The 27,804-nt window shown below is 43.6% G+C and overlaps 1 protein-coding gene across 2 annotated transcripts in view; it reads left to right on the top strand.

Moving 5' to 3' along the window:
• Positions 1-27,804, top strand: part of sox6 (SRY-box transcription factor 6) — a 651,687-nt gene that overhangs the window by 187,109 nt on the left and 436,774 nt on the right. For both annotated transcript variants that reach the window (XM_033038493.1, XM_033038492.1), the window contains exon 3: positions 16,481-16,513. The gene's annotated coding sequence lies outside the window, so the exon portion shown is untranslated. The remainder of the gene's footprint in view (positions 1-16,480; positions 16,514-27,804) is intronic.

A 27,804-nucleotide genomic window follows, 5' to 3' on the forward strand; every position in this document is an offset into this window, starting at 1 on the left:
GGCTCCACCACATGAATTCTTCCTCCAGTTGTCACCTCCAGCCAACGCTGCCTTTTGATCACTCCCTCCATATTGGCCCAATTTGTCAACAAATATGTCGAAAGGAAATGAAGAATCACATAATACTTTAATAGCTCGAAGATTTTCTCACTAGTTGCTCACAGCTTTTTCCAGGAACGTATTATTTGACTCTTGCAGCTGCCAAGATATTCTTGGAGGGCTGGGAGCATGTTACTTCAGAAAGGTGGTGGGGTGGGGAGGGGAGTTCAGGAATGAGGGGGGGGGAGAGATGAGGAAAATTGCATCACACAATGAAGTCTGAACAATCCTTGGACAATCCTTGGCCCCTTAGTTTGTAGGGAATGGGGTTATATAGAACTAGTGTGGAAGGGTGATCAATAGTCGGCCTATGTGGACTCTGTGGCTGAAGTGCCTGTTTCCTTGCTGTATCTCTAGCTTAGTTTATTGTCACGTGTACCGAGGTACAGTAAAAAGCTTTTGTTATGTGCCAACCAGTCAGCGGAAGGACTGTACATGATTACAATCGAGCCGTCCACAATGTACAGATACAGGATAATGGGAATAACGTTTAGTGCAAGATAAAGTTCAGTAAAGTCCGATTAAAAATAGTCCATTGAGGTAGATCATGGCTCAGGACTGCTCTCTAGCTGATGGTAGGATGGTTCAGTTGCCTGATAACAGCTGGGAAGAAACTGTCCCTGAATCTGGAGGTGTGCGTTTTCACACTTCTGTACCTCTTGCCCGATGGGAGAGAGGAGAGGAGGGAGTGACTGGGGTGAGTTCTTGACTATGCTGCTGGCCTTGCCGAAGGCCTCTAAATACTAAATATTTAAAAACTTTTATATGTCAAATGGTAAAATAAATTGACGCAAAATGTTTGTGGAGCATTGGTTCTGCCTTTCGCCAATGCAAGACTTTAATTTGAGGACCAACCTTATTCCCTTCTGTAACAACCTTGAAACATACAGAATCATGCTCACTAGTGCTGAGGTCACACATGGATATGAATAGTATTTGAAGTGTGTTGCTGCAATTCGGTTTGCCATTTTGATAACCTATTTAAAGTTAGTGGAAGCTTTTAGATAGGTACACAGATAGGCTGGGAATGGAGGGATATGGATCACGTGCAGGCAGAGGAGATCAATTTAACCTGGCATCATGGTCTCCACAGACATTGTGGGCCTATGTTTAGCAGATATTTTTGCAGAATAGTATAAATAAATTTCCTGCAAATATCATGTCACAAGTGGAAATATTCAATCCTCCAAGATTCTGATGTATTCTCAATGAAGTGATGGTTGAGAATGGGCCAACTCCAGAAGAAAGGTATTTTAGGAGCATAAAGGAAGCATACTAGGTGACATCGCCATTCTATATGTGTTGGAAACAACTGCAGATGCTGGTTTAAATCGAAGATAGACACAAAATGCTAGAGTAACTCAGCGGGACAAGTAGCATCTCTGGAGAGAAGGAATGGATGCCGTTTCGGGTCGAGACCCTTCTTCAGACTTCAGCCACTCTTCATCCCCATCTGTTCAGAACAAGAAATGTGAATCGAAAGCGATCTACTCATTGAGTTGCACAGCAAATTCATTCAAGTTTGTTTGTTAAAAATTCTTGTTTGGTGAGAGTTCTTCCCAAGTCATGTTTGTGGGTCCATCCGGATAACAATACATGGATGTTATGCCTCTTACACAATTTACATGTGGTAGACTTGTCGAAAAAGCATCCAACCATCTATAGTATCATTGAAGTGAAGAAGAGAAACAAGCAATGGAATGTTTGAGTTTGAGTTTAGCTTATTGTCACGTGTACCAAGGTACAGTGAAAAGCTTTTGTTGCGTAAAACACTACAATTAAAATATGGATCATATTAGTAAGAGTATAAACAAATTAGTAGTTTAGGAAGTCCCCTTCCTCCTTATATCTGATATGGTAAGTAGATCTAATGTACACAACAGGAACGTTTCAAGTGGGTTTAGTTTGAGAGAGTGCTATCGACCGTGTGCGGACGTGGCGCCGACGGACGAGAAGCCGAAGCAAAGAAGTGGAAGCCAAATAACCGAATGGAAACAAATGCCGAAACGCCAAATAACCGAATGGAAATGAAGCTGAAACGCCAACTAACCTAAATGGTGGGGCGCCTAAATGCAAACTAACCACAAAGGGCAGGACACCTAAAAGCCAACTAACCGAAAAGCTGCGTCGCCTAAAAGCAAACTTACCGAATGTTGAAACGCCACCTACCCGAAAGGCGGCGTCGCCTACAGGCCAAAGGGCCGACTGTCGCTCAACAGAAAAGTCCAATAACGGACATGACGTTGCCGGGGGGCGGGACTTGTCAGCGAATGGTCCAGACCCCCGCGTCCATCACATCACTGTGAAGGAATGAACATTGTCCCACACCTCCGCTCCTCCCGACCCGCAGCCCGCGGAGGGTGGCCGTGGGAGAGTGGGGGCTGTCCCGTGGGATGCGCTCCGTTGGCCGCTTACAACTTGGTGCTTGGGTTCAGATTACCCAGTCACCTATGGCTTGTGTGGGAAAATGACCCCCACCCTCCCGTCCCCACTGGCGGCTTTGGGTCGGGTGGAGCGGAGGTTTGGGACAATGTTCATCCCTTCACAGTGATGTGATGGATGCGGGGGTCTGGACCAATCGCTGACAAGTCCCACCCCCCGGCAACGTCATGTCCATTATTTGACTTTTCTGTTGAGCGGCAGTCGGTCCGTTAGCTTGTAGGCGACGCCACCTTTCGGGTAAGTGGCGTTTCGGCAGAGCGGCCATTCGGTAAGTTTGCTTTTAGGCGTCGCAGCCTTATGGTTAGTTGGCTTTTAGGCGTCCCACCCTTTCGGTTAGTTGGCGTTTCGGCTTAGTTTCCATTCGGTTGTTTGGCTTCCACTTCTTTGCTTCGGCTTCTCGTCTGTCGGCGCCACGTCCGGGTACCGCTATCGACTGTCCATTATAAAGGCGCAGCGGGTAGAGTTGCTGCCTCACAGCGCCAGAGACCCAGATTCGACCCTGACTATAGTTGCTGTCTGTCCGGAGTTTGCACGTTCTCCCTGTGACCACGTGGGGGCTCCCCGGGTGCTCCAGTTCCCTCCCACATCCCAAGACGTACAGGTTTGCAGGTTAACTGGCTTTGGTAAAATTGTAAAATTGTCCATAGTGTGTACGATGATACTAGTGTCTGGGGCGATCGCTGGTCGGTGTGAACTCAGTGGGTTGTAGGGCCTGTTTCCACGCTGTATCTCTAAACTAAACTAAACTAAATAGTTCCTTCAGGTGACGGCCTACGTGTGTTACAAATAAGTAGTTCTGTAACAATTTCATTTTAGATTCAGTTAGAGTGTGGTTGACTTTGGGTGAAAGTGAACAATAGGGAAAATAGTATTAACCTCTGTTAGCATCTGTCCATATGTGTAGGAAGCAACTGCAGATGCTGATTTACAATGAAGATAGACACAAAATGCTGGAATAACTCTGCAGGACAGGCAGCATCTCTGGATGGAAGGAATGGGTGACGTTCCGGGTTTGAAGAAGGGTCTCAACGTGAAATGCAGGAGTAGGCCATTCGGCCCTTCGAGCCTGCACCGCCATTCAATATGATCATGGCTGATCATCCAACTCAGTATCCTGTACCTCCCTTCTCTCCATATCCCCTGATCCCTTTAGCTACAAGGGCAACATCTAACTCCCTCCTAAATATAGCCAATGAACTGGCCTCAACTACCTTCTGTGGCAGAGAATTCCACAGATTCACCACTCCAGAGATGCTGCCTGTCCCGCTGAGTTACTCCAGCATCTTGTGTCCAGCATCTGTCCATAGAAGTATATGAGAACTGGATTAATAGGTCCCATTTTGTACAATTCCCCAAGTTGCAACTTCAGAATGTTTTCAGGGGAATTAATGATATTTATGATTTAAATTATTTATTGTCAATCATTCATATCACTTAACTTTAAACTTGCAAGTTACATGGAACATAGAGAAGTACAGCACAATAATAGGCTCTTTAGCCCGCACCATGGGTGCCGAATGTATAGCCGACCATCTCTTATCTGCCCGTACGTGATCCTTATCCCTCTGTTTAAGAAGGTACTGCAGATGCTGGAAAATCGAAGGTAGACAAAAGTGCTGGAGAAACTCAGCGGGTGCAGCAGCATCTATGGAGCGAAGGAAATAGAATTCCTTCGCTCCATAGATGCTGCTGCACCCGCTGAGTTTCACCAGCACTTTTGTCTACCATCCATATCCCTCTTTTCCCTGAATATCTATCCAAAAGTCTGTTAAATGCCACTATCGTATATCAGCCTCCACCCCCACCCCCAAAAGTGCACACTCACCACTCTGTGTAAAAAAAAACTTGCCCAGCATGTCTTCTTTCAACTTGACCCCTCTCACTATAAAGCTCTACCCTTTTGTGGTTTACATTCCCATCCTGGCAACCAGGTTCTGCCTGTCTACCCTATCTATGCCTCTCATCATTGTATAAACTTCTATCAGGACCTCTTGCAACCTCTAGCTCTCCAGAGGAAACAATCCAAGTCCAAACTCTCCCTGTAGTTAATACCTCGTCTCTAATCCAGGCATCATTCTGGCTCTGAAGCTGTGCGAAGAAGGGTTCCGACCCGAAACGTTACCTATTCTTTTTTTCCAGAGATGCAGCCTGACCCGCTGAGTTATTGCAGCATTTTGTGTCTATCATTCTGGTAAACCTCCTCTGCATCCTCTCCAAAGCCTCCACATCCATCCTGTAATGGGGTGACCAGAACTGCATGCAATACTCCAAATACGGCCTCACCAAAGTCATCAGAAAGATAAAGCTGTATCATGACTTGCTGACTCTTATAGACAAAGCAGGCAAGCATAACTTACGCCTTCTTTTCCATTTTATCTACTCAACGTTATTCCAATGTGGACAGGCCAGGTTTTGGGTCAGCCCCCGTCTTCACACTGGGTTGCTTCAGGTGACCGGGTCTCCTCGCCTTGTCACCGTGTTGGTTTCTGACCAAGTGATGCCTTGTTCCCTTCAAACCAGCATGTTGCCACGTTCCAAACAGCAGAGTGTGGCATGGCGGCACACAGCGAGCTCGGTTAGGACATGGTTAGGAGCTGATTGCCAGGGCTAGGCTGCTCAAACACATTGCCCACCATCCCGTCATCTGTCAGTTACGGGATTCTCACACTTATAAAATAAAAGCACCATAATTAACCTTTACCATTGTGTGATTAACCTTTACCGTGTGTGATTAACCTTTATTGAAGAGCACTGGCCAATTTATTTTATTTACATTTGTTACCGGTGATACAAGATGAAATAGAAAGGTGCCAATGTGCAGGGCAGGCGGGCATAGGAGGTGCTGGGGGCAATAGTGGCTTTTGCGTGTCCCCTCGGTATATATTGACACAGATTGGAATTTGCTTTAAGCTTTACTGTTGCATCTTTGGGCACATGTTGATTTTGTATATATAAATTTAAAATCAGTTCCAAACATTCAGCCTCCAACCATTGCTTTGCTGTACGTCTACTCATTTTCACTTTAAGAAATCCTAAAACCAACCACTGATGAGATTAGCAACCATCAATAGCAGCAGGTAGAGCTGCTGCCTCAGAGCGCCAGGGACCCAGGTTCAATCCTGACTTTGGGTGCTGTCTATGCGTGGAGTTTGCACGTTCTCTCTGTAACCACCAAGGTTTTCTCTGTGTGCTCCGGTTTCCTCCGGGTTTGTAGGTGAACTGGCCCTCTGTAAAATTCACCCCTAATGTGTCAAGAGCAGATGCAAAAGTGGGATAACATAGAACTACTGTGAATGGGTGATCAATGGTCGGCGTGGACTCGCTGGGACAAAGGGCCTGTTTCCATGCTGCACACCCCGGTCACTCCCCCTTCTCCCCTCTCCCATCGGGCAAAACGTATAGAAGTGTAAAACGCACACCTCCAGATTCAGGGACAGTTTCTTCCCAGCTATTATCAGGCAACTGAATCATCCTAGCACAACTAGAGAGCAGCGCTGAACTACTATCTACCTCTTTGGTGACCCTCAGACTATCCTTGATCGGACTTTACCTTGCACTAAATGTCATTCCCTTATCATGTAAATTACATTTTCACTGTAAATGGCTCGATTGTAATCATATATTGTCTTTCTGCTGACTGGTTAGCAAGCAACAAAAGCTTTTCACTGTATCCGATACACCTGACAATAAACAAAACTGAGACTTAACCAAAGTAGATTTAGCGTCTGAAGAAGGGTCTGACCCAAAACGTCACTTGTTTCGTTTCTCTACAGGTGCTGCCTGACCCGCTGAGTTACTCCAGCATTTTGTGTCTATCCTCTATGAACTAAAACTGATTCTCACGTGAGAATTAGTTTCTTTATTGTACAAACCAACAAACCACCTAAATCTTCGGGAGTTTGTTTGTTTGACGTGTGATAATGAAAAAGTGACATTCCTTGAGGCTGCAAATATTTGTTGCTTGCCTGTACTCACAATGGTGACATTGGTTGCAACCAAAGGAAACCAAAATAATGACTGTCAGTGGAACACCCAAAAAGACAAACCAACTTAAAATATAGCAGAATACATTGCGTGAACATGTATAACAGTACTGTCATTTTAAACAGTGTATGATTCAAGTTACCGCCACCTAAACCACAGAAGGCCCACTAGAATGTATTAAAAGCAACAATAGACAATAGACAATAGGTGCAGGAGTAGGCCATTCGGCCCTTCGAGCCAGCACCGCCATTCAATGTGATCATGGCTGATCATCCCCAATCAGTACCCCGTTCCTGCCTTCTCCCCATACCCCCTGACTCCGCTATTTTTAAGAGCCCTATCTAGCTCTCTCTTGAAAGCATCCAGAGAACCTGCCTCCATCGCCCTCTGAGGCAGAGAATTCCACAGACTCACCACTCTCTGTGAGAAAAAGTGTTTCCTCGTCTCTGTTCTAAATGGCTTACTCCTTATTCTTAAACTGTGGCCCCTGGTTCTGGACTCCCCCAACATCGGGAAAATGTTTCCTGCCTCTAGCGTGTCCAATCCCTTAATAATGTTATATGTTTCAATGAGAAACCCTCTCATCCTTCTAAACTCCAGAGTGTACAAGCCCTTAGTGATATGCACCAGGTGACATGCACTATAAAATATTGAAAACAATCATAAGAAGAGGAAACTTCCTCAGCCATTAAATGCTGGCATGTTTAACTCTGTGCTCCATAACAGGCACTTTGCAATTAACAAATATCCTAACCAAACGATTAAACGTTAAATGATCTGAATTTGTGTTTGCTTAATAACTGTAAAACTTTGTTGCCCTAAAGAAAACAAGGCTATACTTTAGAACACAAAGTGCTGGAGTAACTCAGCGGGTCAGGCAGTATCTCTGGAGAAAGGGATAGGCACCATTTCGGGACGGGACCCTTCTTCAGTCTTAAACTAAACAAAACTAGACACAAGGAACTGCAGATGCTGGCTTATGAAAAAAGAAGACACAAAGTGCTGGAGTAACTCACTGGGTCAGACAGCATCTCTGGAGAATATGGATAGGTGACGTTTCACATCAGTACCCTTCTTGACACTGAACGATTTTTCTTTTGTGGAGCAAAGAACAAAGGACTTCTCTTTTGGCTTTTCTTACTGATGAGAACATTCAGTGATGTTTCATGCTGGAGTCTGAAGAAAGGTCCTGACCTGAAACATCGTCTATCCGTGCCTTCAAGAGATGCTGCTTGATCCACTGAGTTACTCCAGCACTTTGTGTTCCACGCAAGGTTCCTGCATCTGCAGTTCCTTTCGTATGAAGGCTGTATTACATCATGTTAATACATTTGGTGCTGCACCGCATAAAATGGTTCCAATTACACTGCACCCTGTCTGCCTCGCTGCAAACAAACAACATAGATCCACAAGTAGCACATTAAAAACGGCAGTGCAATGTGGAGCACTCTCGATATCACCCTCCAGATGTTCTGGGATATTACAGATGTTGAATTATCTCGTAAAGCTGGTTGCTTCTGATATACACTTCTCACATGCAGCCTGAAATTAATAAGCACATTATCAGCTGTAAAGTTTCTTGGACAAACCCCAATTAAAATCTGAATCTGAATAACTTATGTCTATGTTTATTGAACAATAATTTACTCTATTGCCTTCAATGGTCTTCCTTGCATTTTCAGAGCAAGATACCATGTACATTATAACATTTCTACCTTTGTGATGAAGGTAGCCAAGGAACCAATCGTACCAGTTTATAACAGAAATTGTGTTTATAACACAAAGTGCTGGAGTAACTCAGTGGGTTAGGCAGCATCTCTAGTGAACATGGATAGGTTATGTTTTCAGGTCAGGATCCTACTTTAAGCTGATCAGATCATTTAGATGTATTCCCAGGATGGCGGGACTGACATACGATGAAAGAATGGGTCGACTGGGCTTGTATTCACTGAAATTTAGATGGATGAGAGTGGATCTTATAGAAAGATCTCAAATTCTTAAGGGATTGGACAGGCTAGATGCAGGAAACATGTTCCCGATGTTGGGGGAGTCCGGAACCAGGGGTCACAGTTTAAGAATAAGGGATTGGCCATTTAGGACTGAGATGAGGAGAAACCTTTTTCCACCCAGAGAGTTGTGAATCTGTGGAATTCTCTGCCTCAGAAGGCAGTGGCGGCCAATTCACTGGATGTGTTCAAGAGAGAGTTAAATTTAGCTCTTAGAGCTAACGGAATCAAGGGATATGGGGAGAAAGCAGGAACTGATTGCGGCCTACTCCTGCACCTATTTTCTATGTATCTATGTAGTTTGCACATATTTCTCTACATGGGGTGCAGATGAATGATGGTATCTCGTTTATTGGGTGCTGGCTGCTAGAACATGAGACATAGAACAATACAGCACGGGAACAGGCCCTTCGGCCCACAATGTCTGTGCAGGACATGATGCCAAGACAAAATTTCCTCTAACTGCACATAATCCATATCCATTCCCTGCATATCCATGGGCCTATCCAAACGTCTATTAAATGCTTCAATCGGATCTGCCTCCACCACCACCCCTAACAAAGCATTCCAGACACTCACCACCCTCTGTGTAAAATAACTTGCCCTTGGAACTTCTCCTCTGACCTTTGAACTTCTCCTTTGACCTTTGGGCCTCAGCTTAAAGTGAAGCCCTCTAGTATTTGATATGTCCACCTGGAGGAAACCCACACAGTCACAGGGAGAACTTGGAAGCTCCACACAGAAAGCACCCAAGGTTAGGATTGAATCCCGGTCTCTGGCATTGTGATGCATAGGTCTACCAACTGTGTCACAGGATTGGTACCAGTATTTTGTTTTACACACTCAGGAGTGCATCCGAGTTAGAAGTTAGACCCAAACCCAAAAAGTCTTTGGGAATGAACTAATATTTTGCCTGGGTTCTCAACAATGTTTAGTTTAGTTTAGTTTAGGGATTCAGGGCAGAAACTGGCCCTTGGGTCCTTAGATTCCGCGCCGAGCAGCGATCCCTGTGCACTGCACACGAGGGACAATTTACAATCTTTACTAAAGTAAATTAACCTACAAACATGTATGTCTTTCGAGTGTGGGCAGAAACCGGAGCACCCGGAGAAAAGTCACGTGTCTTGGGCGCTGTGAGGCAGCAACTCTACCATTGCGCCACTGTACTGCCCCATTTAAAACAAAATGTTGTTATCTGATCACAAAGATCATCCATAAAGAAAGATTGTGAAACACTGCTTTAAAGATTCCAATCTCCAAAGTATTACTGTTAAATCTATTCTCTTTAAATTATGTAAAATATGCTGGAACCTTTTCAATTATGCAACCATTATCTGTTCTTCCTTATATTTTATTACACTTTCTTCTACAGTCGCAGTTCATGACAATCTGAAACACTACAATAAAATATATCGTGTTCAGTTACAAAAGCGTTTAAGAGTGTAGCTGAGTGAATATATTTACATGAATTGGTCTTCTGTAACTTGTTCATGACAATCAAAAACCACTGATTGTGTGTCATCTGATAATGGGACGGCACGGTGGCGCAGCGGTATAGTTGCTGCCTCACAGCGCCAGAGACCCGGCCGGGTTCCAAACCGTCTATGGGTGCTGTCTGTATGGAGTTTGCACGTTCCCCTCGTGACCACGTAGGTTTCGCCCCGGGTGCTCTGGTTTCTTCCCACATTCCAAAGACGTGCAGGTTTGTGGGTTAATTGGCTTCAGTTAAATTGTAAATTGTCCCTGGTGTGGCAGGATAGAGCTAGTGTACGGGGTGATCGCTGGTCGGCACAGGCCTCGGTGGGCCAAAGGGCCTGTTTCTGCACTGTATCTCTAAACTAGTCTGAACAATCTACATTTATTTAATACCCAATGCAGATTTATATAATAACCATATGTAAGATTTCTAAGTGAAATAGCCATTGTATGAAGTATATTTATGTGGTTTGAGCCCCAGAAGCATTTGCACAGTCAATTCACAGCCAAACAAGTAGACACAAAGGCAAAAATAATTAAATGAAATCTCAGCTTCATCCTTATCCAATCAGGCAGCCGTCCCCACTTCCATCGTAGTCATGTGTGCGCGATGCTTTTGCTGGCATTTCTCATTTAATTAAAGTAGACATTGACAGAAGGACATGGATTAGGCTTGTAATGATGCATTTACTTAGATTAAACGGAGTCTCCTTTTGGAGTAATAGCTCAAACAAAGAACAAAAGGAAATTGTTATGAAACAGCCTTTTATCCCAGGCAAAGGTCACAGTGTAAGGTTTTTAATTTTGTCAGCCCCTGTTAATCTGGTCTGCACTGATGGAGCACGAGAAGCACATCTCAGAGCTAGTTATCATAATACAGCCATTAAACCTGCAAATTAAAACGTCTGATTTTACACAGGTTGCTTAGTTTCAAAACCTCTAATTAGCATGTGGCGCGGAGTTTTTTTTGTGAGGAAGAGGGCTGAGAGAAATGATAATGACTTGCTTCCAGGTGACCATTAGTTTCTGTTAAAAGGAGAAATCTCTGAAGCTGCACACGTTGTCTACTCATCTCTCCCTCCCTCACTGTATTGAATATAGAACTGTACAGCACAGGGACAGGCCCTTCAGCCCACAATGCCTGTGTCGAACGTGATGCCAATACCAACTCTTATCTGTCCAAAGGCAACCCATATCCCTCCGTTCCCAGCTTATCCATGTGCCTATCAAAAACATCTTCAACACCGCTATGGTATCTGCCTCCACCACCACCCCTGGCAGCACGTTCCAGGCACCCACCACCCTCTGTGTAAAAATAATACATGCCCTGCCCTGCCCATCTCCTTTTGGCTTTGCCACACTCACCTTAAAGCTATGCCCTATCATATTTGATATTTCCATCCTCGGTAAAAGGCTCTGAGTGTCTATCCTATCTATACCTTTCATAATTTATATACGTCTATAAGGTCTCCCCTCAATCTCTGGCATTCCAGAGAAAACAATCCAAATCTGTTCAACCTCATCTTGGAGCAAATGCCTCTAATCCAGGCATCATTCTCCAGGAATGCTGTCTGACCCACTGAGGTACTCCAGCATTTTGTATCATTCTAGTAAACCTCTCCTGCACCATCTCCAAAGCCTCCACATTCTTCCTGCAATGGGGCGACCACAAATGCATACAATACTGCATATATATATAAAGCTGCATAAAGGGCCTTCATAGGCTGGTGACCTTCCATGACTGACGTAGAGCATGTAGTCTGAAGCAGCACTAAATATAACCTGTGTAGGAAGCAACTGAAGATGCTGGTTTAAACTGAAGATAGACACAAAATGTTGGAGTTACTCAGCGGGACAGGCAGCATCTCTGGAGAGAAGGAATGGATGACATTTTGGGTCGAGACCTTTCTTCAGACTTGGTCCAACCTGGTCCCTTTGGGAACTTATATCTGGGTGTAAACCACCCTTTGTGCTGTTTCCAATGGAATTTGGCCAACTCACCCTGAATCAGAAAAGCAGCCAACATAACTGAAGACGTCCCACCTCGGTCATTCCTTCTTCACCCTGTTCCTGTCTGGCAGAAGGTACAGAAGTTTGAAAGTGCGCATCACCAGACTCAGGAACAGCTTCTCCCCTCTGTTATCAGGTTTCTGAATGGTCCTTCCATTAGCTAGTATACTGTCCAAATCACCTCTACCCCATTGCGGACATTGGACTTTGTCTCTGGACCTGATGCGCTACAATGCTGAGAACTATATTCTGCACTCTGTATCTTCCCCTTTGCTCTACCTATTGGACTTGAGTTTGACTTGATTGTATTTATGTATGATGCATCCGATCTGTTTGGATAGCATGCAAAACAAAGCTTTTCACTGTACCTCGGGTCACGTGACACCAATAAGCCTACATTTTATTATGTATGAACAGCTGTATGTTGTTTATGTCGGTTTGGCAATTCTGGATTTGAGTTTAGACTTTAGGCTTTTGAGACACAGCATGGAACCAGGCCCTTCAGCTCACCGACCAGTGATCCCTTGTCCACTAGCACTATCCTACATACTAGGGCCAATTTACAATTTACAGAGCCCAATTAACCTACAAACCCGCACGCCTTTGGGATGTGGGAGGAAACCGGAGCACCCGGAGAAAACCCACGAGGTCACAGGGAGAAAGTGCAAACTCCACTCAGACAGCACCGGTAGTCAGGATGCATGGCGGAGGCAGCAACTCTACCACCGTGCCACCATCTGTCTGCGTTGTGCGGATAATGAGCTGGGGAGCAAAGGGGGAATGATGGGAAAATGTCCTTGTGTTACCCAGTGAGGGAAGGCAGTAAGTTGGCCAACATCCCTACTTCTGATTACTAATCATCACCCTTTGCTGGAGAGTTATGCTGCCAGTGTTTTGGGGAAAGCATTGGGTTTTACTGTGATGCTGCTTTTATACTAGAATGACTTTTGCTGGAATATATTCGGCATCAATTATAACAGCATCTGTGTGAGGTTATTGCCATCCCTGGAAACGTATCACACCACCGACGTTTGGGAGTGGGTAGGAACAGTGTTAGCACGTAAGGCCTTGTAAAAGTGAGCACTGGTTCTGCACGTGTGTGTGGTGCTCTTACTGTTTAGTTTTAGTTTAAATAGAGCATAACTTCTTTTTCGGCCCGTTGAGTACACACCGACCAATAATCACTGCACATTCTCTCTGGGACCACGTGGGTTTCCTCCTGGTGCTCTGGTGGTTTCCTTCCACATCCTGAAGACATGCGGGTTGATAGTTTAATTGGCCCTCTGTAAATTGACCTTAATGTGCAGGAAGTGGATGGGAATGTGTGAACTGGTAGTCAATGGTAGGCATGGGCACGATAGACCAAAGGCTGCTTTCCATGCTGTATCTCTAAAATAAAACTAAACTGAGGCACCCGTTCACACTCGTTCTAAGTTATCCCGCTTTCTCATCCACTCCCTACACACTAGGGGCAATTTACAGAGGGCCAATTAACTCACAAACCTGCACATCTTTGGGATATGGCAGGAAACCGGAGAACCCAGAGGAAACCCACGAGGTCACAGGGAGAACCTGCAAACTACACACAGACATCACCCGAGCTCAGGATCGAATCACGGGTCACGAGCACCGTGAGGCAGCAGCTCTACCTGCTGCGCCTAAATAAAGTTGCAAAAACCTAATTTCTACCACTTATATATTGCAATTAAATATAGTGGAGAATCACAATTAATTTGAATATTCACTTTATATTAAGATGCAAAACTGCAACTGTGTCAGAGCTGTCATATTTACAGATATGATGTAAAAATATTTAAGACAGGATATCTGTTTTCAGGTAGATGCTGAATAAATCTCGGCAGCAAGAGGTTTTATGTTTCTCTCAGTTCCCACAAGATATTTGACATTATTTGATCTAATAAAAAGGGAAAGTATGTAACAGTCATATTTAATTTTGCTTAAGCAGATGAAGATAAATGAAGCATTAGGTGGCCCATGACAAGCTGAGGTCTATTTAGTGCCTTCTGCATCTATGCTTTGTTTCTTCAATGTACCCTGTTCCTTGTGCCTCGATCTTAGCACCGTAAATGGTTCTGGGGCAAGGCCCCCAAGTGAAGATGGGTGACATCTGTGCAGTGCTTTCTTCTGTTTCACTTACACCCTGAGTTCTTCAATCAGGCTTAACGGAAATTTTAATTCCCTAAGCTAAAAGCAAGGGTCCACAAATAGTCCACATAATAACAATGAACTGCAGATGCCGGTTTACATTAAATGTCACAAACTGCTGGAGTAACTCAGCGGGCCAGGCAGCATCTCTGGAGAACTTGGACAAGTGATGTTTCAGATCGAGGCTCTTCTTCAAACCCTGAAGATGGGTCTCAACATGAAACTTCACCTATCCATGTTCTCAAGAGATGTTTAGGAAGGAACTGCAGATGCTGGTTTATACCAAAGATAGACACAAAGTGCTGGAGTAACTCAGGGAGCATCTCTGGAGAAAAGGAAGAGCTGTCGTTCTGGGCTGGATCCCTTCTTCAGATTAACCAGTGATGCTGCCTGACCTCCTGAGTTACTGCAGCAATTTGTGTCCTTTTATTTAAAATATATATATAGCCCATGTACTGTTTAAGTACTGGGTTGTTTAGCTTTATTTAGTTTAGTTTAGAAATACAGCGTGGAAATAGGCCCTTCAGGCCACCGAGTCTATGCCGACCATCGATCACCCGTTCACACTAGTTCTATGTTATCCCACTTTCTCATCCAATCCCTACACACCAGGGGCAATTCACAGAGGGCAATTGACCTACAAACCCGCAGTCTTTGGGATGTAGGGGGAAACTGGAGCACCCGGAGGAAACCCACGTGGTCCCAGAGAGAACGTGCAAACTCCACACAGACAGCACTCGAGGTCTGGATTGAAACTCTGGTGTTGTAAGGCATGTAGTTTAGTTTTTGGTTTAAGTTTGATCAGCCATGATCATATTGAATGGCGGTGCAGGCTCGAAGGGCCGAAGGGCCTACTCCTGCACCTATGTTTCTATGTTTATTATTGTCGCATGTACTGAGGGACAGTGAAAAGCTTTGTTTTGCGTGCTGTACAAACGGATCATAATATACTATACATAAATATAATTAAGTACAATAGATAGGGCACAGGGAAAGATTTATTGAAGCAAAGGTTATGGGGAGAAGGCAGTACAATGTGGTTGAGAGGGAAAGTTAAATCAACCACGATTGAATGGCGGTGTAGACTCGATGGGTCGAATGGCCTAATTCTGCTCCTATGTCTTATGAAGTTATGAAAATGCAGAGTGCAGAATATAGTATAGTTTAGAGATGCAGCATAGAAACAGGCCTGTCATTCAAACATTTAAACCTACAAACTTGCATGTCTTTGGGATGTGGGAGGAAACTGGAGCACCTGGAGGAAACCGACACGGTCACAGGGAGAACGTACAAACTCAAACAGCACCTGAGATCAGGATTGAAACTGGGAGTCAGACACTGTGAGACGTGTAGTTTAGGTTAATACATAAATACATGTGTAGGAAGAAACCGCAGATGCTGGTTTACACTGAAGAAGATAGACACACAATGCTGGAGTAACATCATAAACAAGCAGCATCTCTGGATTGAAGGAATGAGAGACGTTTCGGGTTGAGCCCCTTCTTCAGACAATACAATCGGTTCAATCTCAATACAGTGGGGAAGCAAAGGGGAAGAAACAAGAGTGCAGAAGGTAGTTTTCAGCATTAGTGGTGAAGTCAGCAACAACACATCATAAAAGGTAGACGAAATTGCTGGAGAAACTCAGCGGGTACGGCAGCATCTATGGAGCGAAGGAAATAGGCAACGTTGGAAATAGATGCTGCCGTACCCGCTGAGTTTCTCCAGCAATTTTGTCTACCTTTGATTTTCCTTCTTGAACAACACATCATAAAGTATAGGTCTCAGATTCTGGCCATGCCCTGGTTCTCTGTATTAAGAATATCCGTTTTATTAACGGTGGGAATATGCAGCATTTTCTATTGAAACACTGCAAAGCAAAAATGTCTTCCACCCCCCCCCCCCTTCTTTCTCCCTCTCCTTTTCCCTGGTCTTACTTTCATTCTTTGCGATTAGCTGTTTCTCAACAATTATAAAGCGGCAAACAAAGGCTTGTTTTAGCGGCTCCCAAGCACAGCCGTTTAAATTACCTTTCCTGACAAAAAGTGACTGTCAAGAGAGTCTGTAATGGGGCCTGTGGACAGTCGGTGACGGTGAGTGTGTGGTAGAACAGACTGATCATTATGGCACCCGTTCCCCAGCCCCTTATTCCTTCAACAATTAAACAATAGCTTGTTGATTGTGTGGATAGGGCTGGAACAATTATGTTCTGTGTTTAACGGTAGACCAGCATGTTAATGCCCTCTTTTAATAATGGTCTCATTATTGTGTTTTTTTCTCTCTCTCTCCCTCCATAGACTGGGCCTCGCGAGGAGGAATACTTTGTGGAGGTACGTCACTATTTTGCAAATTTCGATAAGCCCATCATGTTGTACATGTAACACACACACACACACACTCACACAAAATCACAGCTAATTAAAGCTTCCATATAGCCACTGGTATTCAGGCCTGTAATTTAAAAGGTAGCGCACATGATTGGCTGGCTAAAAGGTGGTAAAAAGAGGGGATTAGGCCAGTTGCTGTGGTAACTTGCACTTCCCTTCTTCACAGAACAATGCCCCGACTTTCACTCCCACCTTGGTGCAAAAATTGGTTTTGTTTTGAGAGGCAAGGGCTTTATGACGAATTGGAATTCAACATAGCAGGGGCTCTTCAGAGGAGATCTCTGGGGATAAGAGAGATGAAAGGTCACAGCAGATGCCATGGACACCAAAGGTCATTGCCTTTTACAACAATACTTTGTCCTCTGTGATTACCGGCTAAATGAAAGGTACTAGCAAACAAATAAAACGGCCCTGCCAGGTGGAATCGTCCAAAAAGCACTCAGTTCTCAGTTCATAAAGGTTAGACGTCTTTTTTTAAACATGCCTCTTGTTGTCGTTTTATTTGAATACCACCTGTCCCACTTACTTCATTCATTCCTACTGGCACTCAAACTCGAATTAGCTATAATCAAATGCAGGTGATTTTAGTGGAAAACTGCTCTGGGTAGAGGCAGGTTGTCAAAACCCCAAGGGTTTGCCACAAACCCGGTATTATAGAGCAAAACACAGAGTGCTGGAGTAACTGAGCGGGACAGGCAGCTTCTTTAGTCAGAGGGTGATGAATCTGTGGAATTCTTTGCCACAGAAGGCTGTGGAGGCCAAGTCAGTTCAACAGAAAGCTGGATAGGGCTCTTAAAAATAGCGGAGTCAGGGGATATGGGGTGAAGGCAGGAACGGGGTACTGATTGGGGATGATCAGCCATGATCACATTGAATGGCGGTGCTGGCTCGAAGGGCCAAATGGCCTACTCCTGCACCTATTGTCTATTGTCTATATTTATGGCAGAGATAGATTCTTGATTAGTATGGGTGTCAGAGGTCATGGGGTTAAGGCAGGAGAATGGGATTTAGGAGAGAGAGATAGATCAGCCATGATTAAATGGTGGAGTAGACTCGATGGGTCAAATGGCCTAATTCTACTCCTATCACATGATCTTGTGATCTCTGGATAGAAGGAATGGGTGACTTTTCGAGTTGAGACTCTTCTTCAGTCTATGCTCTGTGATAGAGACAGGTTGTCAAAGTCTCACGTCTTGCTCAGAAATCTAGTATTATTGAGCAAAACACAGAGTGCTGGAGTAACTCAGCGGGTCGGGCAGCATCCGTGGAGGGAATGGCCAGGGAGAGCAGATTGAATAGGGTGTAGATCACTTGCCAGGCTTTGTCCCACCCCCACCTCTCTTTCCCAGCTTTCTCCCTGCTCGTCCATCAGTCAGGTAGAAGAATCCCAATCCGAAATGTAGTCCATTTCCCTCCATAGACGTTGCTTGACCCGCTGTGTTAAACATTGGCCTTAATCAGTCAGGAGACTGAGTATGGATGATGGGAAGTCATGTAGGCACAAAGTGCTCAGCGGGTCAGGCAACATCTCTGGAGGAAAAGGATAGGTGATGCTTCAGGTAGGGACCCTTCTTCAGATGGACCTGAAACGTCATCCATCCTTTATCTCCAGAGATGCTGCATGAGGCACTGAGTTACTCCAGCACTTTGTGTCTATCTTTGTTTTTTTTAAAAATATTTTTATTAGAAGCAATGTACAATCATATAAACCATGGCATATAATATAATACATTTTGTGTACAACTTCTTGTTTTAAATTTAACAATAGAAAAATAATAGCCAAAAAAAGAAGAAAAAAGAAGAGATTAAGGAAAGTGGTGATGTGTAGGCCCCAAAATTTACCAATTAGTAGGTTGTGGATAGATAGAGAGAAAGAGCCCATAGAGATGTAGAAAAAAAGAGAAGACCCGAAAGGAAGAGCAAAAAAAAGTAGGGAAAAAAAGGAGGAAGAGAAAAAAAACCCAGAACAGAAAAGAAAAGGAATATACCTACTTCATATCTTTCCACACCCCTCACCCAGTTCTGAAATGGGTTAATTTGCAGAGTTATGTTGCACCATATTATACTTGTCTTTGTGTCTATCTTTGGTATAAACCAGCATCTACAGTTCTTTGTTTCTACTTGGGACGTTATGTTACAGTTGGGCAACATGTTAGTGAGGCCATACTTGGAGTATTATATAAAGCTTTGGTCACCCTGCTATTGGAAAGGTGCCATTTAACTGGAAAGAATGCAGAGAAGATTTCTGAGGATATTGCCAGGACTCGAGGGCCTGAGCTACAGGGTGAGATTGGGCAGGCTAGGACTTTATTCCTTCGAGCGTAGGAGGATGAGGGGTGATCTTATAAAGGTGTACATAATCATGAAGAGAATAGATAGGGTGATGCTCAGTCTTTTACCCAGGGGAGGGGATTCGAGAACCAGAGGTTCTGATAAGGTTTAAGATGAAAATGGAAAAATGTACTAGGAACCTGAGGGCAACATTTTCACACAGAGGGTGGAGGGTGTATGGAACGAGCTGCCAGAGGAGGTAATTGAGGCATTTAAGAGACACTTGGACAAGTACATGGTTTGGGAAGGTTGAGAAGAATATGGGCCAAATGCAGGCAAATGGGACAGGTGTAGATGGGGCATCTTGGTCAGCATGGACGAGTTGGGCCGAAGGGCCTGTCTCCATGTTGTATGACTGTAGGTGTTTATTGTGTTTTGAGGGTTTGATTTGACATGGGCCCAAGTGCCATTTACAGAGTTTCAACATCCAGTTCACCCTCAAACAGATAATCACACAAACGGACATAATAATGGTTCGAAGTCTTAAGATATGATGACATTTTTAGAAAAATGATGTACAATGGAGAAGAAGAGAGATTGTGGAAAGACAAAAACATTTTGAAATGAATAAATGATCGTACAGTAATGCTGGCAAAAGTACAGAATGTGTTGAGGGACATATGTGTTGTTTTTACTGTCACATTAAACGTTATTCCCATCATCCTGTCTCTCTACACTGTGGACAGCTTGATTGCAATCACGTATTGTCTTTCCGCTGACTGGAATGCACACAACAAAAAAGCTTTTTTCTGTAACTCGCTACGCGTGACAATAAACTAAATTAAATACAATACAATACAATACCTTTTATTGTCATTTGAACCTCACATGAGGTTCAAACACAATTTGGTTTCTGCAGCCATACAAAAAAAGAACCAAGACACACACCAACACAATTCAATTCACATAAACATCCATCACAGCGAGTCCTCCTCACTGTGATGGAAGGCAAAACTTAAACATATCTCTCCCCTGCACTCCCCTCTCCCCCCCATGTCAGAGTCAAAGACAGAGTCAGGCAAATCAACTGGACTTCACTATTTGAGGTGTTTTTTTAAAGCAATTGTGGAGGGATTCTTTCTGAACAGGCAGGTCGAGATTGCAAACTCTTATATTGTTGAAGGAGATGCGGAAATGATTCTTGCTTTTGTGAGGAGTGGGTGCCTTGCCCGTTGCTTGTACACAACTGTCGCTTGTTTCTTTATTCCTCTAGCCAGCTGCAAGCTGTCCTGGAATAAACGGGTGTGCGGTTAAAACACAATGGTCTTCTGTAAAGTCCGAATGACTTCTGCATTGGCAGTATACTAAACAGCTGCTGCATGTGACAACTCACTACTGCACACTAATGTCCTTCACTGGCAGCATGCACCGAGGACTTTAAGTAACTTTATCAACCTTTGTTTCCTGGGAAGTGATGGCATTTCTATGATCTAAGTATTAACATGCGGCACGACATTATATAATGAGACTCTTATCTGTCTTAAGAGTCAGTCATTGTTTAGAAAGCAGCCAACAGAATCAAAGACTTGTCCCACCCCGGTCATTCCTTCTTCTCCCTGCCCCATCTGGCAAAATATACAAATGCACGCACCACCAGACTCAGGAACAGCTTCTTCCCCTCTGTTATCAGGCTTCTGAATGGTCCTTCCATAAGATAGGGTACTGTCAGATTCACCTCTACCCCATTGCAGACACTGGACTTTGTCTCAGGAACTGATGCGTTACAATGCTGAGAACTATATTCTGCACTGTATCTTCCCCTTTGTATTTGAGTTTGACTTGATTGTATTTATGTATGGCAATTTCTGATCTGAGTGGATAGCATGCAATACAAAGTGTTTCACTGTACCTCGGTACATTTGACAAAAATAAACCTGAACCTAAACCTAAACATATATGGATTTTCTCTACTCCAATGGCTTTCCCTTTCCTAAACAACATAGATTTCTCTCAGGTTAGTAACATTTCTTCTTGCAATTTGTGAGCGGGATTCAGAGAGATCTATCTCAACCTCAACGCATCTTATAAATGAGCATGAAATAAATAGTTATTGTTCAGGAAGCATCTGAATTTTAAAATACTTAAATGTGGCTTACTCTGATTAGCTTCTGAATATTGCGTTATTTTGCTGCTACTGTTAATCCCTTTATTCCCTTTGTCCTATATCTGTACACTGTGGATGGCTTGATTGTAATCATGTATAGTCTTTCTGCTGACTGGTGAGCATGTAACAAAAAGCTTTTCTCTGTACCTCGGTACACGTGCAACACAGTGGCACTGCGGGTCTCTTCCACATTCCAAAGATGCGCAAGTTTGTAGGTTATATGGCTTCTGTATATTGTCCCTAGTGTGTAGGATAGAACTAGTGTACGGGTGATTGCTGGTCGGTGTGAACTCGGTGGGCTGAAGGGCCTGCTTCCACGCTGTATCTCTAAACTAAATTAAACTAAAAAGTTCCTTCAGGTACGTACCTTTTCCTTTGCTTCCTTAGGGTGGCACAGTAGAGCAGCAGCCGCACAGCACCAGAGACCCAGTTCAATCCTAACCTCGAGTACTTTCTGTGCGGAGTTTGCACGTTCTCCCTGTGACCGCGTGGGCTCCCTCCAGGTGCTCCCAAAGACGTGCAGGTTTGTAGGTTAATCAGCCCTCTGTAAATTGCCCCTAGTGTGTAGGGAGTGAATCACAAAGTAGGATAACATAGAACTAGTGTGAATGGGTGATCAATGTTCGTCATGGACTCGAGGGGCCACAGGGCCTGTTTCAATGCTCATTTAATACTTAACATCTGAAAACACTGTTCTTTTCTGAAACATTCTTTAATTTATTATGGTGATCGTTTTTCTGAGAGAGTTTAGTATTGTGGGCATATTGAATGACGTCATTACTTAAGATGAAATTGCATATCAAACTTGGTAACTGGTAATGAAACAAAGTTGATTTGACCCAAAATGGCTTTTTGGCCGCATTTGTGTATTTTTTTAACATTGCTATGCCCGATAAAATTCCAGCAGATCGAGTTAATAGATGCTGCATTATACCAGATATTGCTCAAATGTCTGAATTTAGTTTCATTATTTTCTAACAACTGCAAAGCCAAACCATGTCAAGCAGATGGTTTTACAAGCAAACTATTTTGGACTGAATGGAAGGATTTGGTTGAAGCCCTAGGAATGCTTGAAACTGACAATAGATGTCTAAAAAAGGGAATAACTCGGTACCTTAGCATTAACATTCCTCACCTGAGTCTGAACAAAGAAAATGTCTCCACCTTTCAATTGCATGTGATTACACTAAACTCCAGTTCAGGCTTGCTTGATAGTGAGGCCCCCAGACTTAAGCCTACATTTATTCACTTCTGACATTCGTTCAAAACTTTCATCAGGAGTAGTTGTTGGTTATTAATCAGATTGAGAAATGTTTAGGAAGGAACTGCAGATGCTGGTTTAAACTGAAGATAGACACAAAATGCTGGAGTAACTCAGCGGGGCAGGCAGCATCTCTGGAGAGAAGGAATGGGTGACATTTTGGGTCGAGACCCTTCTTCAGACTTTTTTTAGTTTTGTTTATTGTCATGTGTACCGAGGTACAATGAAAAGCATTTTAGTTGAGTGCTAACCAGTCAGTGGATAGACTATACATGATTACAATCAAGCCGTCCACAATGTAAAGATACATTGGGTAAAGGGAATAATATTTAGTGCAAGATAAAGTCCAGTAAAGTCTGATTAAAGCTAGTCCAAGGGTCTCCAATGAGCTAGATGGGAGGTCAGGACAGCGCACTAGTTGGTGATAGGATGGGTTCAAGGGACTGCAGATGCTGGTTTACACGTTAGACACAAAGTGCTGGAGTAACTCAGCGGGTCAGGCAGTGTCTCTGGAGAACATGGAGAGGTCAGTTTAAAGGAGAGGTGCATGGGGAAAGTGTGCCAGAGGAGGTAGTTGAGGCAGTACTATAACAGCATGTAAAAGATGCAGGACAGATACACGGAGAACAAATATTTAGAGGGATATGGGCCAAACTCAGGCAAATATAACATGTAGGTGGGTCACCTTGGTCGGCTTGGATGAGTTGGCCTGAAGGGCTGTTTCTATGCTCTATTCCCCAGAGGGTGTTGAGTTTCTGGAACGTGTTGCTAGGAGGAAAATATAGTGACTTTTAAGAGGCTTTGTTTTAGGCACATGGATATGCTGGGAATGGATGGGATATGGATCATGTTCAGGCAGATGAGATTAGTTTATCATGTACAGAACAGGCATTGTGGGCCAAAGGGCTTGCTCCTGTGCTGCACTCTTCTATTTTATATGTTTACTCTTTTTTTCTCTTTCCCTCCTCCCTTTATAACTGCCACGAGGAAAGAAAATTCTTCACCTCGGGGAGTGGTGAATCTTTGGAGTTCCCTCGTCCAAACACAGTGAAGACTTTGGTATTGACTGCAGTCAAAGCAGAGATTGATAGACTTCTGGGCGTTAATGGGGGTGAGGGACGGGAGAGGAAAATGGAATTTAAGTAGAAAAGTTAAGTCTGGCGGCACGGTGGCGCAGCGGTAGAGTTGCTGCCTCACAGCGCCAGAGACCCGGGTTTGATCCTGACTACGGGGGCTGTCTGTACGTAGTATGTACGTTCTCCCCGTGACCTGCGTGGGTTTCCTCCGAGATCTTCGGTTTCCCCCCACACTCCAAAGACGTACAGGTTTGCAGGTTAATTGGCTTGGTATAAATGGAAAAATTGTCCCTAGTGTGTGTAGGGTAGTGTTAGTGTCATCGCTGGTCAGTGCAGATTCGGTGGGCCGAAGGGCCTGTTTCGATGCTGTATCTCTAAACTAAACGAAACTAAACTAAACTAAACTAAGCAAAACTAGAAGAACAGGCATGATTATGTTGAATGCAAGACCAATATGGAAGTGATGTACTCCTGCTCCTATCTCTTCCATGGAGCAGCTCAGAAACAGGCCCTTCGGCCCACCAGGTCTGTGCTGACCATGATGCAGATTCAAACCAATCCCACCTGCCTAAACATGATGTGTTTATATTCTTGCGTTACCAAGGTAACCCGATGATAGAACATAAAACAGTACAGCGCAGGAACAGGCCCTTCGGCCCGCAACATCTATGCCGAACAGGGTGCCAAGATAACCTGGTCTCGTTTGTCTGCACATGGGCCATATCCCTCCATTCCCTACTTATCCAAGTGCCTACTGTATCTATTGCTTTCCCACACACCGGCAATTGGGGTGGCTCAGTGGCGCAGCGGTAGAGTTGCTGCCTCACATCGCCAGAGGTGGTTTGTACGTTCTCCCCGTGACCTGCGTGGGTTTCCTCCGAGATCTTCGTTTCTCTCCCACATTCCAAAGACGCGCTGGTTTATAGGTTAATTGGCTTGGTGTAAATGTAAAAATTGTCTCTAGTGTAAAAATTGTCCCTAGTGTATGTAGGGTAGTGTTAATATGCGGGGATCGCTGGTCGGTGTGGACTCGGTGGGCCGAAAGGCCTGTTTCCACACTGAATCTCTAAACTAAAACTAAGCTAAACCAAACCACCTGGACGATGAATGACTTGAGCGATATTTTTTGGGACAATCCCAACTGTCTATTTCACTATGAAATGAAGCACTGAATTAACCATTACTGCGTTTCTATCATGTGATTTAACACTCTGTCAATAATTAAATTGTTCTTTTAAATCTTTATTGAATTTAGCAAAACCTTTTAAACTAATTAAACTTTTATTCTTTCAATTTGTGTGGTTAAAATGCAAAAAGTTAAATAGTGCAAGCTTGGTAAGGCTAAAACTACCGAGCAAGCTCTTTGATTCTTTATTGATGTCTGCTTCTGAATCCAATTAGGAGATTACTGAGTATTATTTTAATAAATGATCTCCTCTCTGGGTTCTTCACAGAGTCTTGAGTGAAGCTCATGATGGCTGCATTGTTTTACGATTGTCCTTGTATGTTACCTTTCCACTGATGGATTGCAAACGGTGACCTTTATTGGCCCCGGGCTATTCTTTGTAGGTCATTTGCCATTCCCAAGGCTGTGAAAGTCACATCTGCTCCTGTGCTCAGGAAAACCTTCATAGCATCAAATCTAAAGGGGAGGCTGATCAGGAGATAGAAACAGAATCTCTTCTGCTTTCCAAATATTTGCCCGGCCTTCACAAGCTATTTGTCTTTCATTGTTTACACTAGCTATTGAAGGAGACTACAGCGAGAGAGAGAGAGAGAGCGAGAGAGAGAGAGAGAGAGAGAGAGAGAGAGAGAGAGAGAGAGAGAGAGAGAGAGAGGAGAGAGAGAGAGAGAGAGAGAAAGATGGAGAGAGAGAGAGAGAGATACTCTCTCTCTCTCTCTCTCTCTCTCTCTCTCTCTCTCTCTCTCTCTCTCTCTCTCTCTCTCTCTCTCTCTTCTCTCTCTCTCTCTCTCTCTTCTCTCTCTCTCTCTCTATCTCTCTCTCTCTCATCTCTCCTCTTCTCTCTCTCTATCTCCTCTTCTCTCTCCCCCCCCCCCCCCCCCCCCTCCTGTTGTTCCACTACCTTACCTCATTCTGCCAGACGACTCATAGTACAGGATCGCAGGTATTCATGGCCAGAATGAGATTCAAAAAGGACATAGTGCTGGAGTAACTCAGCAGGTCAAGCAGCATCTCTGGAGAACATGGATAGGTGACATTTAGGGTCGAGACCCTACTTCAGTCTGAAGAAGGGTCCCGACCCAAAACGTCATCTATCCATGTTCAGACTGAAGAGGGTTTCCACTCTAAACGTCACCTAACCTTGTACTCCAGAGATACTGCCTGACCCGCTGAGTTACTCCAGACCTCATTGTCGATTTGTGTGCTAACCAGAGTCTGCAGTACCTTGCCTCTACAGAATGACATTCACATGAATCAGATAGAATCTGTAAATATTTATGTACATCCCCTTTTTTCTTTCTATCAGCTGCAACTATAAATTCAACATTGATATATAAATTAAACAGTTTGTCAAATCAGTACACAATCCTAAGCTTTCATAAATTATGGGGAATCCTCAAAGAAGTATATCAAACTCTGCGAAGGATGGATATGGTAGACAGTCAGAACTTTTGTCCCAGGGTGGAAATGTCAGAGGTGCCAGAGGAGGTAGGTGAAGCAGGTACAATAACAACATTTGGCCAGGTATATGGATAGGAAAGGTTTAGAGGGATATGGGCCAAATACAGGCAAATGGGACTAGCTTAGATGGGGAGTCTTGGTCTGCATGTGTGAGTTGGGCTGAAGCGCCTGTTACCGTCCCGTATGACTCTCTGACAATGTTGTAATCTTAAAATGAGAGGGCAAATTTTAAAGGAGATGTGCGGGGCAAGTTTTATCACACAGAGGGTGGTGGGTGAATGCAACGTGCTGCCAGGGGTGGTGCTGGAGATAGATACAATAGTTGCTTTTAAGAGGCTTTTGGATAGGCAGATGGATATGCAGGGAATGGAGGGATTAGGTGCAGGCAGATGAGATGAGTTGACTTTGGCGTCATGTTCAGCACAGGCACTGTGTGGATGAAGGGCCTGTTCCTGTTCTGTATTGTTCTATGTTCAATATTATCCTGATCTGAATGCTAGTGCATTGTAATATCTCTTTTTCTCAAGTCAGAAACCATGATGCACATACATAAAGTTGCTGTAGTTTTAAGGACACTAGCTTGAAAATTGGAAAGGAAGTGATATGGAACACAGAGGTATGATTATACGGTCAGAGTTTAATTCTAAGCTGAATATAATGTAATTAACTAATATGAATATAATATAATATAATATAATATAATATAATATAATATAATATAATATAATATAACATAATATAATACAATATAATATAATATAATATATCATACAATATTTTATAATATTGTATGATATTATATAATAAATATAATGAACTAATGTAAAAACACGAAAGATAGACACAAAGTGCTGGAGTGACTCAGCGGGTCAGGCATCATCCCTGGAGAAAAAGGATAGGTGATGTTTCGGGTCTGGACCTTTCTTCCTTTGATAGAAACACTTTATCGTCTGAAGAAGGGTTTCAGCCCGAAACGTTGCCTATTTCCTTCGCTCCATAGATGCTGAGTTTCTCCAGCATTTTTGTCTACCTTCCACTTTATCTTACTACTGTAAGTAAAATCTCCCTATCATAAGGCCAAAATATAAAAAGAGAATGAAGTTCCACTTGAAAAATTATTTTTCAGATTTGGTTTCACTATGAGAAATTTCCAGATAGTTAAGGGCCTGTCCCACTTACGTGATTTTTCCGGCGGCTTGCCGGCACCCGTCATAGTCGCAGCAGGTCTCCGAAAATGTTCAACATGTTGAAAATCCAGCGGCGACCAGAAAAAGGTACCACTCTTTGGGCGACTACTCATGACCACACAGGCGTCAACGACATGTCGACACATAACGCCTGTTTGGTGGTGAGTAGTCACCCAAAGAGCCGTACCTATTTCTGGTCGCCGCTGGATTTTAAATATGTTGAACATTTTCGGAGACATGCTGCGACTATGACGGGTGCCGGCAAGTTGGCGAAAATATCATGTAAGTGGGACAGGCCCTTAATGGAAACTCTAAGTTAGTGGCAGATAGAAAGGGAATGTTTAATAAACTTAATACGTTGATTAAATTTTGGAAAACACTTCCCTTATCATTATTAGGTAGAATAAATGCAATAAAAATGATCTTCCTACCACAATTACTATACCTATTTCAATCTATACCGGTATATATACCAAAATACTTAAAAAAAAAATTAGACTCTAATATTACTAATTATATTTGGGACTATAGATCACATAGAATCACAAAAAAACACTTATGTAAACCAAAAGAGGTCGGGGGACTTTCACTTCCGAATTTTATGTATTATTACTGGGCAGTGCATATTAAG

Source organism: Amblyraja radiata, chromosome 20 (genome assembly GCF_010909765.2).
Source record: "Amblyraja radiata isolate CabotCenter1 chromosome 20, sAmbRad1.1.pri, whole genome shotgun sequence".
NCBI lineage: Eukaryota > Metazoa > Chordata > Chondrichthyes > Rajiformes > Rajidae > Amblyraja > Amblyraja radiata.